The sequence below is a fragment of the Melospiza melodia genome, chromosome 3 (genome assembly GCF_035770615.1).
Source record: "Melospiza melodia melodia isolate bMelMel2 chromosome 3, bMelMel2.pri, whole genome shotgun sequence".
NCBI lineage: Eukaryota > Metazoa > Chordata > Aves > Passeriformes > Passerellidae > Melospiza > Melospiza melodia.
In genome coordinates, this window is record NC_086196.1 from 137,839,808 (window position 1) to 137,859,351 (window position 19,544).

A 19,544-nucleotide genomic window follows, 5' to 3' on the forward strand; every position below is an offset into this window, starting at 1 on the left:
AGAAGCACCCAAGGTCTTCCCAGGAGAGATGCCTAAGGAAAGAAATAGCTAAACAATGCACGGGTTGGTTTTTTTTTTTTCCTTCCTATTTGCTATGCAAGTGCTATCTTTATTAATTATCTGAGAACCATGCTAACCTATTCCCTGACATGTATTATTAGATGTACAATGCATTTCTGGGAGTCAGTGGGCTCCTGTATCAAATGATCAGCAAATTTCCTCTAATGAGGAAGATAAGATCGTACAGTTCTGACTTCTGCCCACCTTGTGGTCACACATCCCAGCTTTGATGTGTGATGGTTTAGGTTGGGAGGGACCTTAAAGCTCATCCCATTCCATGAGCAGGGACACCTTCCACCATCCCAGGTTGATCCAGCTTATATCAAAGGTTACCAACCCTGCAAACAGAAAGGGAATTCAGGACTGCTCTGCTTAGACTTTCCAGACCCCTCAGAAAGAAGCTCACAGCATTTCTTTATATATTTAGGCTCTGCTCTCAACTCTGAGGCTCCCCACTTGTTTGGCAGCTTCTCCTCATCACAAGCTCCAACGCTTCCCCGCCAACCTTTTCCAGGCATCATCTGCGTGTCAGCAGCACTCCCCAGCATATCCTCCACTCCCCAGCACACCAACACAATCCAGAACACATCACTTCCCACCGAGTGCCTCCACAGAGCAGACCTGCAGCATAATGACTTCCTCGTGCCCGCAGTAGAAGCGCTGGGAGACGCACGAATCGCAGCCCGGGCGCTCCCGCGTTGCGCGCGGTGCGAGGGCTGCGTCGGGGGGAAGGCAAAGAAGCTTTTCCCACGTTCAGTGACGTGCTCAGCTCCATCAAATGCAGGCCCCAAAGGTTGGAAGTGGAGATGTGCTGATGGGACAGCGATGGAGGATGGTGGAGGGTTTTAAGTGTATTGTTTTTATAAGCAGAGAAGCCAATTTTCAAATTAAGCGTCCAAATTTGAATTCGTCATTTCTTTGTCTGGATTAACAAAGCACCCAACCTGTCAAGAAGTGTTCCCTGAGGAAGGCAGTGCATGGGCAGAGCAATGCACTGCCTGCTCCCTGGCACTGTGGCCTTTAAACAAAGTGAACTCACTTCCAGGTGAATCCATGGATGCCAAATATCCCAGCACAGATTTGAGGTGGCTTTGTTACACAGAACAGGAAAACAGCTCATCCAGAGACAGACGTTGGAGCCCACACTTCAGGCAAGGCTGGTACCAAAACACAACAGGAAGGAAAACAAACCTCAGGCTGCCTGCACTGTCGCTGTCCCTGAGATTAAAGTCACATGAGAAGGTACCTGGAAGTATTTTGAACCACAAGAGAAAGCATTTTATGAGACAAGACAGGTAAAGGACCAAGCAGCTGGGCACTGTGCAAAGCAGGGGAATAAAAATGTTACTTTTGCACTGGGGAATGTTCTTAACGTTTCCTGTTAGAAGAAACTTGGAAGTGTTTCTTAGGATCCATGGGTTAATCCCGTGTTCTGGTACCACTCACAGGCAGACGTTTGCATTAGAAAAGTGGCACATTTTCTTAATGCACCAAAATTCACAGGGAAAGGGGAGGGCAGAGGAGAGCAGAGCAAACACAGACTCCAGGCAACAAGATTCCAGTCATTTAGGAAGCTGAGTGTAAGAGCAGAAAATCTGAAACTCATTAAGAATATTTGCCTTAAAATAGTCCTTGTGTCCATTAGTGGCTCCAGATGAACTGCTGGTTTGGAGGTGTAGGGTTCTGTCCCACACACACAAAAAAAAAAAAAAAAAAAAAAAACATACAGGATTGATCTGATTGATTTATAAGTGTCAATGTTCTGTATTTCACTCAATTTTACCCTTGAGGAACAGGTCATTTGTAGTGTGATTGGTTATGTCAACACAGCCCTGAGAAACCATTATCCATTTACCACAATTAGCAGGGACAGATCATCAAATCCCAGAATGGTTTGGGTTGGGAGGGACCTTAAAGCTCACCCCAATTCCACCCCCTGCCATGGCCAGGGACACTTTCCACCATCCCAGGCTGATCCAAGCCTGGCCTTGGACACTTCCAGGGATCCAGGGGCAGCCACAGCTTCTCTGGGAATTCTGTGCCAAGGCCTCACCACCCTCCCAGCAAAGAATTCTTTCCTAAAATCCAACCTAAACCTGCCCTCTTTCATCCCACATGGATTAGTCAGACCTCTAAACTGGTAACAGGCACCAATTAACAAACAGCAACAACTGCACAGAAACGAGATTTCAATTTGCACTTCAAACCTGGCCCTGCAAGTGCTGCAATAACATCAATTTACCTGGTGGGCCAGGCTGCCCACACCGGGACGAGCTGCACATTGTTCTGCCTTTATCCTTCCTAAAGAAACACCAAAACCTCAAACTGGCTTTGCACCTCTTCTCAGGCAGCATCCACCACCAGGATTTGCATGTGCTGAGCTGCAAGAGCCAAACTCAAGCACAACAAACCCCAGTGAACAGCACTTTTAAGTGCTTCCTGAGAAGAAAACTCTGCTTATTTTGCTTGTTGGGGGTTTTGCTCACTAAGAGTAACACCAAATATTCCACCGTGAGTTAAAATCCCAGTTAGGAGGCGCTTCAAAATGTTTACAGTCTGCTCCTTCTCACAAAAATAAAGGTATTTAGCACAGATTGCAGGAAAAATCTCTGGTGATGAGACAGGAGCCAATGACCATGAGGTCCCTTCCAGTTCACTGCTCCTGTGGGGTCTCCAAAGCAGAAGAATTGTCTCTGGAGCAGGAAGCAATTCACAAAGGGCCGCCGTGATCTTGGCATCAAACAGGTAACAGCTGTGGTGAGCTGCAGTCCCCAGCCTGGTGAAAACATTACTGTGGGCAGCAGGAGAAATGCCCTGGGAAAACAGGCAAGGCAACTGGGAGAGGTGACAGGAGCCAATGAGCAAGGAGAAAAAATCAGGCAACAGAGCCTGGAAGGGAAAAACAACAAATACACACAAAATATACACAGCCAGGAGAGAGAGACTAAAAACTTAAGCTGAAGGTGTCGTGGCATTTCAAGAATGAATAGCCGTGGGAAGCAGGCTCAGGAAGGGCTCTGGCTCCCCATAAGCAAACAAAACTTGGGAATGCATCAACATCAACTCATCAGCTAAACAGTCCCAGAGATGCACAAATATTCAAGGGAAGATGATGATGATGAGGATGATGATGATGATGATATCTTTCCCAGGCCATCTGAAGAGCACACAAACAAACCTCCAATTTTGCCATTGAGACCCAGCCTAAGTGAAGGCAATTCAACAATCATGTTTCACTTGTTCCCAGCATTTGCTTCTTTCGCTGTGACTTAACTGCCAACATCCATCCTCACGTGCAAACAAACACGAGAGCCAAAAGTCCCCACTTGAAAAATCAGAGGATTCCAGAAAACTGCTCTGGACTTCCCTTCTGCAACACAACATCAAGAAGTTCAAGAACTGTCTGTACCACAGCTGAGCTGCCGGAAAAATCTGCTCAACGAAGGCAGGCAATTATCCCAGCTCCAGAATCCCTGAACACCCAGCTGAACCCATGCAAAGTTCCATTTCTGGAAGGAGAAATGGAAAAGCAGAGGCATCCCAAAGGCCTGAGTGGGTACAGATAACACTGCATGATAACAACTGGGCTCTCAGATGGCAAGTGAAGTTAAGGGATTTGTCAGGGGGAGATGAATCTCTCTCCCCATCACCACGTAATCAGACTGTGGTTCATTTCTGCTGCTATTTCTGCATAGAAACGAGTTTAAGATTACTCAGTACTTGATAAAAGCCGCCAACCCACGTTCCAAGATGTTACTATCTCGGATATCAGAGATTTCTCCATGAGAACAGAAATATCTCAGATAATCACCTGCATGTGACACTCCTCTCAGGAAACAAAGTTACTTAATCTTCTTCACACACATGTGAGGCTGGCAGCACAAGAAACCCAGGCACTTTCAAGTTATCATATCACGGTATCAACGCACGCGGTCTATCAGACTCACATAAAAGCAACAAGAGGTCAGAAAGTGGTCAGTGCTTGGATTTTAACACACACACAGCAACAGAACAGCTTATCTAAAGTGCTTCTCAGCATCTCTGTGAATCCTTAATGCCATTTGAACCATTTCCAGCCCCTTCAGGCTCCAAATTGTTTGGGTTTGGACCAGCGTAACGGGGCGTTAGCCTGTCAACATTAAGGTATTATCACCACACAGGTAAAATTTTTGGTAAAGACCCCGATGTTTTTTGAGCAGGAAGGGACCTCGTGTGGGAAAAAATAATAACATGGACCTCAACTTTAGTAAATAGCTCACAGGAGCGCAATACCAGCCATGCTAAGTAGCCAAGAGTGAGGGCAGCCTCGTCCTTGCTGTCCTCAGCAGCTCACAAGGCAGAACCCCAGCAAGAACCACAGGGAGCACAACTCAGAGTGCGAGAAATGGGGCTGCACTGGCCAGGGTGGATGTGACGGTCCCTGAAACGCTGGGGATCCACTGGCGGGATAAGAAGGTCTCAGGATCCTTGCTGGATGCAGGAGGGAGGACAGGCAGGAAGGCTGGAGCCTGTCAGCAGCACCTGGGCACCACAGCTCTCCTGTCATGAGGGTCCCCAGGCTTGTGGGGACCCCTCCACAGTGTCCCTCACTCTGTGAGACCCCCACAGTGCCCTTCACGCTGTGAGGGACTCTCACAGCCCACCAGCCCTGAGGGGCTATCCCAGCCTTGTGGGGGTCCCCCCTTGCAGTGTGACATCCCCACAATGCTTCTCATGCTGTGAGGTGAGGGACTCTCCTCACAGCCTCACCAGCCCTGAAGGAACCCCCAGCCCTGATGGAGCTCCCGCACCGTGCCCCCAGCCCTGAGGGACCCCCTCACAAACCTCCATATCTGAGGGACTCCCCTCACAAACCCCCAGCCCTGAGGGACCCTCCTCACAAACCTCCATTCCTGAGTGACCTCCTCACAAACCTCCATTTCCGAGGGACCCCCCTCACAAACCTCCGTTCCTGAGCGACCCCCTTCACAAACCTCCATTCCTGAGTGACCCCCTCACACACCCTCAGCCCTGAGGGACCCCCCTCACAAACGCCCATCCCTGACGGACCCCCCTCACAGACCCCCCCCCCCCCCCCCAGCTCTCAGGAACCTCAACCCACCGTGCCCCCAGCCCTGAGCTACCCCCTCACAAACCTCCATCCCTGAGGGACCCTCTCACAAACGTCCCTCCCTGAGGGATCCCCTCACACACCCCCATTCCTGAGGGAGCCCCTCACAAACCCCCATTCCTGAGGGAGCCCGCTCACACATCCCCAGCTCTCAGGAACCTCTCCCTGACGGATCCTCGCTCATAGCCCCCCCAGCCCTGAAGGATCCCCGCTCACAGCTCCCTCCAGCCCTAAAGGATCCCCCCTCACAGCTCCCTCCACCGCTAAGGGATCCCCGCTCACGGCTCGCCCAGCCTTGAGGGACCCCTCTCGCAGTCCCCCCAGCCCTGAGGGACCCCCGCTCAGAGCTCCCCCGGCCCTCAGGGACCCCGCGCCCCCTTCCAGCCCCTCAGGGACGCCCCAGCCGAGCCCCCCCCCCCACGCCGCCGCTCCAGGGGGCTTCCCCCGGACTGTACCATTCCCGCCTTACCCGGCCCCACGGGCTGCCGCGGGGGGGTTCCGGGGGGGTGTTACCGCTCTCCCACCTTCCTCCCCCTCTCCCCGCGCGTGGTACGGTCCGCTCCTACCTCTCGGCGCCCTCACTTCGCCCTCCCGGCAGAGCCGCTAGTGGCTGGGGGGGGAGCCATAGCCGCTGCCTCGTCTTCCCGCTCTGTCCGCCCTCCCCTGCTCCCCCCCCCACGGGCCGGACACAGTTGGTTTATTCCGAGAAGCCGGCCGGTCTTCTCCCCTTAAACCGCTGGGTCTCGCACGTCTTCGGCCATTTCCGACCGAACCGGCGGAAGTTGCCGAAGTGGCGGCGGAACTTAACGAAGAGAGGCGGCGATAGCCGAAGCGGGGGCGGAGATAGGCGAAGCGGGGGCGGAGATACGCGAAGCGGGGGCGGAGATACCCGAAGGGTTGAGGGCGGGGAGCAGCGAGACTCTCGCCTCCGGAACCTGCCGGGAACAGCCGAAGCTTCCCCCGGCTCGGCTCTCGCCACTGCGCACGCGCATTGCGCCCGGGAGCGTTTTCCCGCCTAAAAGGCGGGCGCGCGCCCCCCGTCCCTCACACCCTCCTCTCCCCTCATGGAGGAGCCGCCATGTTGGCAGTGTGCGATGCTGCCTCGAAGGGGCAGCCGCAGCCCGGCCCTGTGGGCAAGCAGCTCTGTGTGTCCCCTAAAACCCTGTCAGAGTGTCCTCCTGGAGCTCAGACAGTCCGTGCAGTGCTTTGTATCTCCCAAGAACTCTGTGAGGATGCCGCCATGGAGCTCCATCATGCCTCAGCCCTATACTGGGGACCGCTGAGAGACGTCCAGGTGCCTCCTGGTAAAAGGGGTTAGGAAAACAACTGTATTGTGGGAAACTGATCAGCAGATACTAAAATATCACTGTGGTTTGGAGTTTGTTACCAAATAACATCCAGATCCACGCTGGAGGGTTGGCGTGAATAGCATCAGTGGTTAAATGTTGTGAAGTCAGAGGAGCCATGTAGAAATAAGCAAGTACCAAACATAGCATGCAACAGATGGCAAGTGAAGCAAAAGTGGGGGAAAAAAGCAATGAAGAAATAAAGGAGAAAGGGGAAAGGCAAGTAACAGTGCCAGCATCTTCTCACAACCAAACCACGTCACACAGGTCCAGTCCTCTGTTTATGCATTCTAATTTTATGTATTAGGAGTTCCATGAAAGGCATTTGTATCTATGGCAATCAAATCCCACACCAAAACACACAATATGACAACTTTGGGGGAATTAGAAAGCTTTTCACAGGAAGAAATAGAGGTTTATCTCCAGGAGTAAAGAGGGTGGTGTGTTTCTGGCCATAAAGCTCCAAGAATCTCAGCTTTAATAAAACATGAGCACTTCAAAGCAGCGAAAAACCACTTTTCCATCACTCTGCACTTTTTAACAGTCATTTACACATGTGTAAAGAATGCAAGGAGAAACTAACTTTTATTCTGAGATGAAAAACCAGCGAGGGGTGAGGCAGGGGCACAGGTCTGCCCTTTGATAAACAATAAAAAATCCAATCTTGCCACAGGGAACACACTGTACCGAAGGGCAGGAATAGGTACTGCAGGTTCAAAGGAGAAACAATACTTTTTATATTTTATCAGGACAAAAATTTTAAAAAGACTATGACTGTGGCACAGTAGAAAGGCTAAATTAACATTCAAATCACTGAACACACCCACGTTGTCCTACCACACACATCTGTTCCCACCGTGCCACGGCTCGGGGGTTTTCTGTTCTACCCTGATCTACTTGGAGCTCTGCAGGAAGAAAAAGGAGGACAATCATTCCCTTATTCCCTTCAGGTCCTCACTGAGGAGGAAACACCAGTGGAGAATCACTTCAGGGATAACTCAGGAGAACAATTCTTCTACCAGCTCCCAAAAGAAAAGCTGTCAGGATCACTAGTTGGTCTGGCAAGTCTCCCTTTCAGGAAGCACTATCAAGGCTATTACAGATTATACTGACAGAGACACCTTCAGATTTAATCCCCTTTCTCTGTGTGTTTCCCCTTCTTCCTGTTATAGGAATTAGTTTTAAAGAGGAGTTTTTTACTTCCTTTCCACCAAGTGAAAAATCCACTGCTCCTCTGCCTTCTGCTTATCCCAAAAGGAAAATTACTGTATTCAAATACCCTCATTCCCCACCTTTTCTGCCATCTGGGCTTTTATTTCTCATACAGATGTAAAATTTCCACATCAGAAATGGATCCTTAAGGGCAGGGTCTATAATCTATGATTAATAATTATTTAAACAAGAAAATAAGTTGCCGATAAAGTTGCTCGACACTTTCCTGGCAAGGAAAAGCCGTTCACTCCTATCAGCTTCCAAACCTGTTTTCCCAAAGGTACAGACTCAATTCACACTGCCAATCCCTGTTAGAGACTTGGAAACTCCATGGTGACCTTGAGTTGAAGCTGACAGGGTGGAGGACTCAAAACACTAATCCTACTGTAGGGAAACGTGGAAATGCAAAGCAAAGCCACCTAAAAAGCAGCCACAGTTTAGATCCTGGCCTTCTGTTCAACCTTTAGGAAGAATTTCTTCCCTGTGAGGGTGGTGAGGCCCTGGAATAGAATTCCCAGAGAAGCTGTGGTTGTCCCATCTCTAGAAACGCCCAAGACCAGGTTGGAGATGGGGCTTGGAGCAACCTGGAATGGTGGAAGCTGTCCCTGCCCATGGCAGGGGGTGGCACTGGAGGAGCTTTAAGGTCCCCTCCAACCCAAACCAGAGTGGGATTCTGCTGACAGAACTTCTTTAGACACCTCTATCATTTCAGGCTGTGAATCTCCCTTACATTTATTGCCTCTCAAGTTACTCTGCACTTGGCAGCTGCAGCTGAACACAGTGAATGCCATCACACCTTTGTGTCCTCTCCATGTAAATGGCTCCCACTTCCCCTCTTTTCCTTTCCCCCACCACATTCCCTCTTCCTCACCCCACTTCCTCCTGAGCATGGCTTGAATCCCGGTGTCTCCAATCTGCTCTAAATTCCATTGAGTCACTGCAGGCAGGTATTCAGGAGTTTCAGAGCCAGCTAATGCACATTTCCATGGCACGCTTCCATGGCCTGAAATAAACCCCAGAAAAACATGGAACAACGGTGGCAGGGAGGACCCTGAGCTTCCATCTTTTCCCTGCTGCAATCTTTCTGGTACATCTTTTTTAATCTCTTTCTCCTCCTTTTCCACAGCAGACGGCACCGAGGTCGGACCATCTGCGGGTTTTACAAGTTCCATGGAATGTTTTCAGGCCGCACTCTTAACCTCAGACACTCCTATCGGATTTCAGAGGATTCAGCCACTTTTTAGCCCCAGGGTGCTGTAGGTGCTAAATAGATTATCTGCATCTCTCAGCCACTACGGAGCAACTCCACAGCAAAGCTCAGTTTTTAATCCTGCTGAGACTCCGACTGCTTTTGGCCATCAGGTATCCCAGGGCTTCACGAGAGGAAATGTTAATCTGGAATGCTGGCCAAACTCCAGTTTAGGTAATTATATTCTGACAATTTACATTTTCCCTGCAGTTTTTTAATGGATATGGAATTTTTTTTTCTTCTTCTCTTACTTTATGACAAAAAAGCAGTGGCCTGGTCGTGCTCCTGCTGTTGGAGCAGCTGCCAGGCTTTGCAGCTTAAGTAGCTGCATTTCAGAGGTAGGTAAAGGCACCTCAGTACAGTTAAATAAAGCCCTTTGAAGACCCCATGGGCACGAGAAGTATTGTGAAATGCACCCCGCTGCTGGCCATAAAGCATGGCAAGGGCTGGAACGTGAAATGAAACACCCAGGAGCAGGATCTCCTGGCAGGAGCAGGAAAGGAAAAGTCAGCACAGGAATGGACACACAGACCCTTCCCTCCCAAATCCTAATTCTGCTTTGGACCCGGCGCAGCCCCAGCTGGGATCCAAAGAGCAAACACAATGAGCTGGCAGCATCCTGCACAGAGGAACCAGCTCCTGACAGCAAAAGAAAATAAGCTTATAAAAGTAGTGGAAGCTTTTGGCAAGATGCTGGAGGACACTGCCTGGTGCTTAAATGGGATGAGGAAAAGAAATGCCTGTTTCCTTTTTAATGAGGGCAGAGCTACTGGATTTATTTCACCTGGCTTTGTAAAAGAAGAATCATTGGGCAAGAAATGGAGTAGAAGCTTTTGTTTGGGTGGAATATTATGGATCACACTCTGAGTACGTCAAATTGTACTGCTACATGCTTGATTAGGGACAAACATTCTAGATAAATTAATTAAATGATTGTATTATCACAGAATCACATAGTGGTATGGGTTGGAAGGGACCTTAAAAATCTTGTTCTAACCCCATTGCCACAATGCCTTTTTTTATAAAACCATTCATAACCACTCTGAGATCTTTTCTACACAAGAAGCTTTCTAAAAGGGTCATTTTCCTATTTCAGCAACAATTCTTTAAGTTCTGATGGATGAAGACAGTGGTGACAAATAAACCATGAGATTCTGGATGGATTCAGACACGTGTAGCTTCCCTCCTTCCCAGATCACTGTCATCCAAAGGCTGTTACCAGTACTAGGTGAGTATTTTTCCCAAGTAGTTTGTTGATTAAAATATATTTTTCCCCATCCCCAAAATGACCAAAAATTCATTTCAGTGTGATGGATCACTCCTGGTTTTGGGGGAGCTGGACATGGTGGGAGAGGGTAAAGGTAGAGCAGCTTTCCCTCCCCTTGCTCTGTAACAGCTCACAGTAATTCTACACCAATCCAGCATCAAAAGAAATTATCTAAAACATATCTAAATAGAACTTACCTACAGAAATAATTTTTAAAATCCCATTTAAAAACTTCCATATTGCAATACTCCTGGAAATTGCATGGACTCTTAGGAAATATGGAATCCAGAGCAGGAAGCAGCAGCCCAGCCTGGTGACAGCCAAGCAAAACTCCAACTGGACCTTGGCAGTGGCAAAGCAGCGGCACAAAATGCCAGCACTGCCTCTCTCCTCAAGGCTCCTTCCCCCTCCAAGCCCTGCTGCAGTCAGGAACCAGCTGCATTTCTGGAAAATTCCCTTGAATTCCTGGAGAATTGCAGCTAACCATGATTCCCCTCAGCACAGATGCTTTGAAGTTTTCCAGAGATACCAAGGAAGAAGAACATCCAAATACCTACACTAGCCCCAACCTCCTCCCTGGAACAGATGGTGGGGTTCTAAATACAGGCACATCTGGTAACCACTGGTATGAAAGAGCTGGCAGGCATCAGCTTATTCTGCTCTACTAAATATTCCATCATTTGAACTGTGTTTAAACAGAAGTTTAAAAGAAACAATCATTTTGCTTGTCTGTAACACAATCCCTAAACACCTACACATTGTAACTGTGGCATAGCTCGGGCATTACACTCTTGTCTACCAAAAGCACTTTTTTTTTTTTTAATTATGCACTCAGCACTGTCTAAACTTAAATTAAAAGTGACTGCAAACCAAGCAGTTGGGTAAAGTACAAAAGCATCGTTTTCAGCATGTCCTTTGTTGCACCAGACTCGAGGCTGTGATGCTCCAGCACTTCAGCTCACCCTCGAGTCCACCCAATTTGAGGGGCCTTGACAGGCTGCCAGATTGCTGAGAGTCCTTGAAACAACTGGGGGAGCACAGACTCTGCTCACACAGACCTGTGTGTTTGAGCCAGCTGTTCCATTTCTCCCAAAATGTAAACCAGGGATAATTCTACCCTGTCAGAAAAACAATCTGTTAGAAATTATCATCATCCTGTAGTAAAGGCAGCTGGGAAATCCTTCTGCAGGTGGCTGGGGAAAGCAGCCACCCTCAAAATCAGACCTCAGCCTGCACACTACCCATGGTCACCCCAAATCCACTCCCCAAACTCCACTGAAATAATCTTTTGGGACATTGTTCCACGGTTCTTTCTGTGAGCTGAGTGAATCATCTGTGTTTGCTAAAAATCCAAAGCGATAGCAGGCATAAAACGATCGTTGTGGATTAGAGTCACTTTGGGAAAAGGCTGTAAAAGGCTGTCTGCTGGGATTGTGCTAGAGGTTCACTGGAGACCCCACCACTGGGTTGGGATGTGTGCAGAGAGCTTTTAAAAATGGCTAGAGAGAAAAAGAAATACTCTGAGGAACTGGCTGATAAGGGAGTCTTAAATTGCAGATATAGAAAGAAGAACAAATACCAACAGTGGGGCCCTGTAAATCTGGGATGTAAGAGCCAACAGACCTCGGAACAAAACAGGCACTGAGCAAAGCAGAGGTGATTCTGAGGGAGGCTTTTGGCAAACAGTGAGGATGCTGGAACAAAAGCCACTTGTGATCACTCAATTCAAGCCTGTTTTCCACAAATTGACTCAGTTTAAGCAAAATAAAAGCAGGTCTGCGAGGTTTTCAGTTTCAAAAAGTTGAGGTAATTAAGCAAACTAGTTTGAGAGGCTGAATGGCTGAAAGGCTCCAATGGGAAGACCTTGAAACCAAAAAAGAAAAAAACCATCTGCCATTTACATCCTGAATGGAGAAAGTGAATAAGAAACACACGTGGGCAGCGAGGAGAACACGCTGGAGATGGGAGATAGTGAGGGTCAAGCCCCCAGGCTGAATAGAGATGCTGCTGCTGAGTGAGGAGAGCACGGGGGTGAAGGGATGGTGAGCTCTGACATCCCACGTCTGAAAGTGCACCTGAAATTCTCCTACAACCACAGACATCCCATATTTCCAGTGTCCCTCTGGAATCACAGAGACCTCCAGGCAGAACATCCCTAAGGACAGAGGGTGGGGACGACTCAGCTCTCAATGGCACACAACACTGGAGAACTGAGGTGAATCAGAACATAAAAAGCATGGAAATCCCGAGCACAAAGTGCCCGTGAAATCTAAGTTACACCGTGCTAAAACAGCCTGGCACTGTCTTTGATAAAATAACCATGGCCTCCTGACAAAAAGGCACTAAAGTCTTATTTATTGGGATTTTAGTAAAGCAACCAGAAATGTGGGGACTGTTTGTAAATGGGGAAAACGGGGATCGATAATGAGAACGCCGGGATCGATAACAAACACTCGTGTACCTTAAGTGCTGCAGGTTTTTAGAAAGCACCCTACAATGATAAATAACAATAAATAATTGTCAGTGTTTTGAGCACAATCTATTTCAAGGCCTAACTTTACTATACAAAAGGCTTTAAATTTTAAAAAATAGATATCTAAGCAGCACAGGCCTGCTGCCAAAGCTGACCACTAAACTGAGGAAGCAGGTGGCAGCTGCTGCTTTTTCCCAGCTCAGAAGGTACTTCCTCCTTCCCACAGTTCACCCAATTCAGTTATTAATGCATTTGAAACAGCAAAATCCACTGCAAGCTGAATCAGAATGAAAATATTTCTTAAAATGTAAACCTTCCATGGTTTTTTTCATACCTGCAGGATTCTTAAGTGCATTTGCAAAAGCGCAGGACCGGAAATCCAGAGTCTGATCCCTTAATACTGAAGCCAAGCACATTGCATAATCCCATTAATACATTTATCAGGCTCCATCTTCACAGCAATCAGGTTTTTAGCCCTTTACACAATTCCTATTAGAAGGCTCTTCAAGCACCTCCCTGGGTTTGAAGCTATTCTGCTCTTTTCCAGCCTAAACTTTTTCAGAGCCTTTTGTTCTTGTGCCAGAATTGTCATTTAACTTAAATAATTCTTCTCCCTCTCTGGTATTTACACCAGTGTATTTATAGAGGAGGAATCTAATTTTTCTCTGCCTTTTTTTGTCACCACATCACCATCCAGGTTCTTTTAATCATTTTGGGAACCAGATTCTCTGTTCTCCAGATCATTTCCAGCAGATGCCCTCAGCTGCTCCTTTTCCAGCTGGAATCAATCTCTCTCCTATGGACAAGGAATGCAGAATGCATTTTCAGCCATGCCTCACTAAAACCTCTTGCAGTGGCATTCACATTTCTTTGTCACCAGTGGGAATAATTCAGGTGACAAATGTGATCCCAGACATATTTTTATCATCAGGACATCAGATTTATCCTATGGTTGATTAACACATCCCAATGCCCACACAGAACCCCCAGCTTTCTCTCAGAGTTTGCATTACAAGAACTCACATTTGCTTACAGACAAATGGTCCCAAAGTCAGTCATTCTTCTCCTGGGATCTCCTGGTTTTCCTCTTTTTATGACACCTCCAAATCCCATTAATTTCTGCTCTATCATTAGTCAATACCTGGATTAACACCAGGCCTGGGACCAGTCCATGAGGAACACTACTGCTAACTTGCCTGCCAATCTTTCTTCAACCATCCTGCCTTTTCTGCCTTTAATGCAGGATTTATTGATGCAAAACAGGAGCAAAATACTTCAATTCTGATTGATTTAAACTCTCTTGCTTTGCATTTTTTGTTTTTTTTTTCTTTAATGAAAGGCTTATTTTTGCTTGTGGAGAACAACAAAGACATATGTCTTCATAAATCAGGCCTTTGCCTGAACTGCAAAGCTGTCCTATTTTTACAGTTGGGCATCTGTAAAAATTAATAAACTATGCAAGTCAACACATTTGATGTTAAAAATGGTAAATGAAGTTTCTTAATGACTAGTCTGACTTTTTCATTGTACTTTGGGTTTATGTGAGAAATTTGAAAAACAATGAAAAAGACATGTTGAACTTGTAGTTAAATAAAATTAAGCTAAATATGCTGAATACATAGTTTAAATTAAAACAAACTGGTTTATTGTACAAAGAAATTCTCCTATAAATAGAACAAACTTCTACCTATTCAGCATGTCTTCAGGTTTCCAGAACTTGAAACAAAATTAATTTATATTCTCATGCAAAGGAAGAGCTGATGCGCAAGTAAAATGAAAAGCCAAAAACCACTTGGCTAAACATTTTCTTTAACCTACCTGTCAAGGAGAGGACACTCACACAACCCAAACACAGCCACTGTCCTCCTCCCATCCTTTTTTCTCTCCCCACAAATCCATGCCTGCACAGGAACTGCAGAAATTCATGGGCTGACACCACCACAGCAGCCACAGGCAAGGAGGATTTTCCTGTGCAAGAGCAGCCAAACAGAGCTCAGGGAGAGGGGCAAAGTGGAGAACAAACATGGGAATCTCTCCTGCAGCTGCTGTGGGGAGGGTTTGACCCAGCTGTGCACATGAACTGCTGCAGGTCAGGAGCTGTCCCAGCAAGCATTACCTCAGTGTCAGCCTTGCAAAGTTTCTTCAGCCTCCTCATCAGAGAGGGAAGCAGAGAAAGTGATAACATTGTCCAAATCTTCATTCACCAGTCCTGAAGCACTCTGAGATCCCCCAACACATGGCAATGCTTTTGTTTAATCAATACCACTATTGGCTCCCAAGAGTGCAAGAGCAAACAACCATCTGCCCTTCCAATTACAGCAAAACCCACTACATACACAGAGACTTAAATCAAATCAAATTTAAAGATGAAGAAAAATCCTCCCTTTCTCCCACTACCAGTGACAGAACAATGCTATACTCTGCCTTTTTTTTTTCTTTTTTTTTTTTTTTTTTTTTTTTGGTAATTAAAAATAGACTGAACTTTAGGAGTGTTATTGCACTCGAAGCAGTAGAATAAAGTGCATCATAAAAAGATGCCACTGGGATCAGTTAAAGCCAAGAAAATTGAAAACATTTTGAAGGAACGAAGCCAAAAACACAGAACCAGATTTAAACTTGGCTTGTGCTGTGGCAGGATGCCAGGGGAAGCAGAACCTGCTGGGGGAGTGTGGAGAGGGAAGGCTCCTGCTGCTGCAGCCCATGGATCAGGTGAGATGGGCCAGGTAATGGGGGGCACAGCTGGCACAGCTGGCACAGCTGGAGGAGATCAGTGAGGCAAAGCCCTCACTGCAACCAGCTGGGCTGGGAAACGTTCTCATCACATTAAGCCATGGCATTAATAAACACTGAGCTGTAATCTACCACTTGCAGCCTTCAAAGGCTCTAAAGCCAATGACTAATTCTCACAACCACCTCCTTAGGTGCAGGAACTGTTTATAAAGATCAGAACAAAGGCAAAACGGTGAAGTCATTGGCCACAGCTCCTAAAAAGCAATTTTTGAAACCAGAGGAGCACGAGGCTCGCAGTGACACAGCCCCCTCAGTAGGTGGAATTTGCCTCGTGTTTCTTTGACAGCAGGACACATCTACAGCCTAAAACACTTGTCCCCAAACCTGAAACTTCACATCTGAAGTTACTTCTGTAATGTGTGAGGCTGATTTTGTATCTTTGTGCAGGCAGGGAGCAGCAAAGCAGCAGCAGAACTAAAATGGGTGAAGTGATGCTAGGATGGAGACCAACAGGAGGTTCTGGCCACTAAACTTGCCTTTCAGCTTATATGGTTTAAACAAGGAATGAAAGCACCTAGCTAAGCCTCCTCACTAAAAGGTTGGTAAATCACAATTCTTAGATTCTCTCCTTCATCTCAATTTTTCCTCCAGCAAATCACCTTAAAATTTACAAGAAAGCTTTGAAACAGATTCAGGTTTATGGCAAGCTCTTGGAGAAAAGATGCACAGAGCATCTCTGTTACCAATGCTCAGCTCAGCAGAGATCTCCAGAGGAGACCAGAACTAAAAAATATCTTAACAAAATGCCAGAAACAAGAATAAGTTACTAAAGGGAAAACAAACCCAACACACTTGTGTTTCTAAGCACCTCAACAACGTTATCAATAAGCCCAGATGCAGCCTTTCCACAAAAGCTGCGGTGACAATCGATTCAAATGGATGGCACTTCTGTAATGCCCCTATTTGACTCTCTCGAGCTGAAGCAGATAAAAATTCAAAGATTGGACTTCCTTGGTATTTTTATGTTAATCTGCACAGCTTTAGGGAAATTGTTGCGCCTCGACTCCAATTCACTCCGTGCAGTCAGAGCCATTCAAGTACCTACCAGCAATTTTCATACCCCTCGAAGTCTATCTCATAAACTGTCATCAACCCAATGCATTATCTTGCCTGAAAAAATCTGTCAGGAGCACCAGGCAGGCTCCCCCTCAGCTCAGATAAGCAGAGCAGACCTGACTCAGGCTCTTTTTTATTTCTCCTTTCATCCTGATTTGTATTGTCTCCTTTACAATTTATTTTCCTGTTTAGCACAAGATCAGGCTATGTATATGTATAATGAGTGTGCAAGGGACAAGGAGAGAAATAAAGTGGTTTTAATCTTCACCTATCCCTCTTTCTAACAGTTCCTTTTGCTTCATCTTTTTGGAGATATTTTAGCATTAAATTCAAACGAATTCTCCCTTTCTCTTGCTTTTGTTGAAAGAAAACAACAGGACACGTGAGAATCCAGGTGGGAGGAAATGCTTTCCTGATCCGGAGTGTTTGGGCTTGCTCAAGCCTTTTGCTGTGTTTCTGCAGAAAGCAGAGGAGCAGCTACACCTCACTCCGGGCTACTTTTGCCCAAACTGCCACTGCATTTAAACTGAAAACCGGTTTTATTGCAAATAGAGATGGGCATCCACGGGCCTGAGGTGTGCCAGGGCAGCGAAGGGCCCTGCTCTGGCTCCCCTTGGTGGAGCCCATGAACAGCTGGAAGATCTCCGTCCCTCCCTCCCTCCCTCCCTCCTGGGACTGTCTGGTATCCAGCTGGAGCTCCACCCTGCCCCGAGGCTCTGTGAGTACCTGGGCTATCCCTCACGCCTGTTTTTCATGAACTTACACAACCTTCATTACCCCTCAGCCCAGCGCCTCTTCGTCAGGCCTGAAACAGACTGGCAGGTTCAGAAGTTGTTGGGGTGATTGGGTGAGAGTGGGGCTCATTTTGTAACAGAACAACGCAGATGTTGGGTTTTGTGTCACAGATCTGAGCAGAGATCCCAAGCAGTGAAACAACCTAGAGATTTAGGTGTAACCACGCAGAAGAATCAGCGTTTGGATGAACTTGGCCAAATGTCTAAAATACCACACTGATAAAGAAAACACCAACCCAGATTTCTGGCATCAGCCAGCAGCAGAATGACACTGCCAATGTCCCAGGGCAGCTGGTGGCAGCCAGGACCCTCCCAGTCAGAGGCTGCACCACATTCCCATTAAAATGCTTCACCAACAAGCTTGGGGTTGCACCACAGACACAGAAGAACAGAGCTCAGATGGACCTAAAGGTCCATCCCTTTACTCCAGGCTGCACAAAGTCTCACTTCAGTCATTTTCTTCCATAAGTCCACCCAAGATTCTCCAAGGTTTCTTCAGATTGTGGTTGCCAGGCTCAGATCAGTGACAATCAGGTAGAGCAAAAGCTCTAATTCATCAATTCTGTTAACTCTTTAAGCCTCTCTGCACCACCATTGTGATTATGTTTTCCTTTTAACAAGGCCTTCAAGGCAACATGAAACACGAAAGAGCAAGGAGCAAAAAAGTCCTCAGGTGGTCAAAGATTCATTAGAACAGACAGAATCATTCTCTTTATCCTCTCTCCAGCCCCCACTTAATTGAGCAGCCTGATAAATTGATGAATTACAGTGAAATGATCTTGCTGTGATGCCTCTTGCTGATGAATGAAGAATATCCTGCCAGAGTCCCCTGGTTTCAGGTGATGGATTTGAGCCCAGGCTGCAACACAATTCCTTGTGACTGACAAGCTCAGCTATTTGCACTCTTAATCTTGATAATATTTGATTGAATAAATCCAAGGTCATCATTTCCCAGGTGGATAAATTGCTCAAAACATCACCAGCCCTCCAATTACTCCAAACTGCATTAACAAAAAAAGGTGAAGAATATTCACATTAGAGCTGCTGAGATTTCAGCCTCGTGGCTGGGAAATATCTACAACCCAAACCAAAGCTTTGCTGGAGCATGAATGAACAACTGTGGAGTTCCATTTGTCATCTCACAGCCCTTTTCCTGCAGCCCTCAAACCTCAGGGACACAAACCCCTGGGGAGTAACATTGCTCATGTTCAGTCACAGCCCAGCAGATCCTTTCTTTTTTTGTGAAGTTTGATAGGAAGCAGCTTGGCTGAACTGGAGTGATTTCAAGACGTGGGAAGCTGGGAAAGGATAACTATTAATTGGCATAATTTTCTTTCAGCACATACAAACACTTTCTAATAGAGGGAAACATTAAAACTCCCATACTTGAGCTTTAGTGAATACTTTGGGGGTGCAACCTGATTTTTCCTTCCCATCTTCTTCTTCTTCAAGAGGCAAAAATGGGAGCAAAAACTTCTGCACCTTGGCTGCACAGAACTTTCACACAGATCTCTGCACAGCATCAGCTGGATCCAAAGATGGTGTGTCACTTGTGAAATATTCCAGTCCTTTATTGTGCAAGCTCCTAATTATTAATGTCCAGGCTCCATGTTTCTGCAGTGAGATTTATGATGTAGCTCAAGGTGGTGGATTTGAACTCATTTTCCCTCAAATCTACAGATGGAAAACCACAGAAGTGCTTTTTATCCCCTCAACTCCTATAGTCTCTGGGGCAGAAAAACCCCAAGGAACAAACAAGCCCCTCAAAAGAGGAATCTGAGGTGAAAATTATCCTTCTCTGCCTCCACCACCACCACGGTGGCATAAATGTCTTTTAAACAGCTCCACATGTCCTTTGGGGGCAATCCAGACAGATTTTAGCAAAATTTCAGTGTTGTGTCTGTTTTTAGGGGATATAAACTGCATTTTTAGGGGATATAAACTGCACTAGTGCAGGCCTCCTTCCATCCCACTGAGGCTTTTCAGGCCAGGTGCAGAATGGGGACTGCAGCAGGAACAGAACGCAGCTGGAGCCCTGGGATCAGGAGAAAAGAGGCAATGATGCAAAAGGCAGTGACCACACATAACCCTTGTGGAGGGAGCCAGCAGCTGGCCCCGTGGAACAATAGCAGGAAACTCTGTCACTGAGCTGGCCTGTCACAGAGCTGGGCATGGAAAAGTCCTGCA

The 19,544-nt window shown here is 46.8% G+C and overlaps 1 protein-coding gene across 2 annotated transcripts in view; it reads right to left on the reverse strand.

Moving 5' to 3' along the window:
• EXTL3 (exostosin like glycosyltransferase 3) overlaps nt 1–5,964 on the reverse strand; it is a 138,943-nt gene extending 132,979 nt beyond the window's left edge. For both annotated transcript variants that reach the window (XM_063153198.1, XM_063153200.1), the window contains exon 1: nt 5,737–5,964. The gene's annotated coding sequence lies outside the window, so the exon portion shown is untranslated. The remainder of the gene's footprint in view (nt 1–5,736) is intronic.
• Between the last annotated feature and the right edge of the window lie 13,580 nt (nt 5,965–19,544).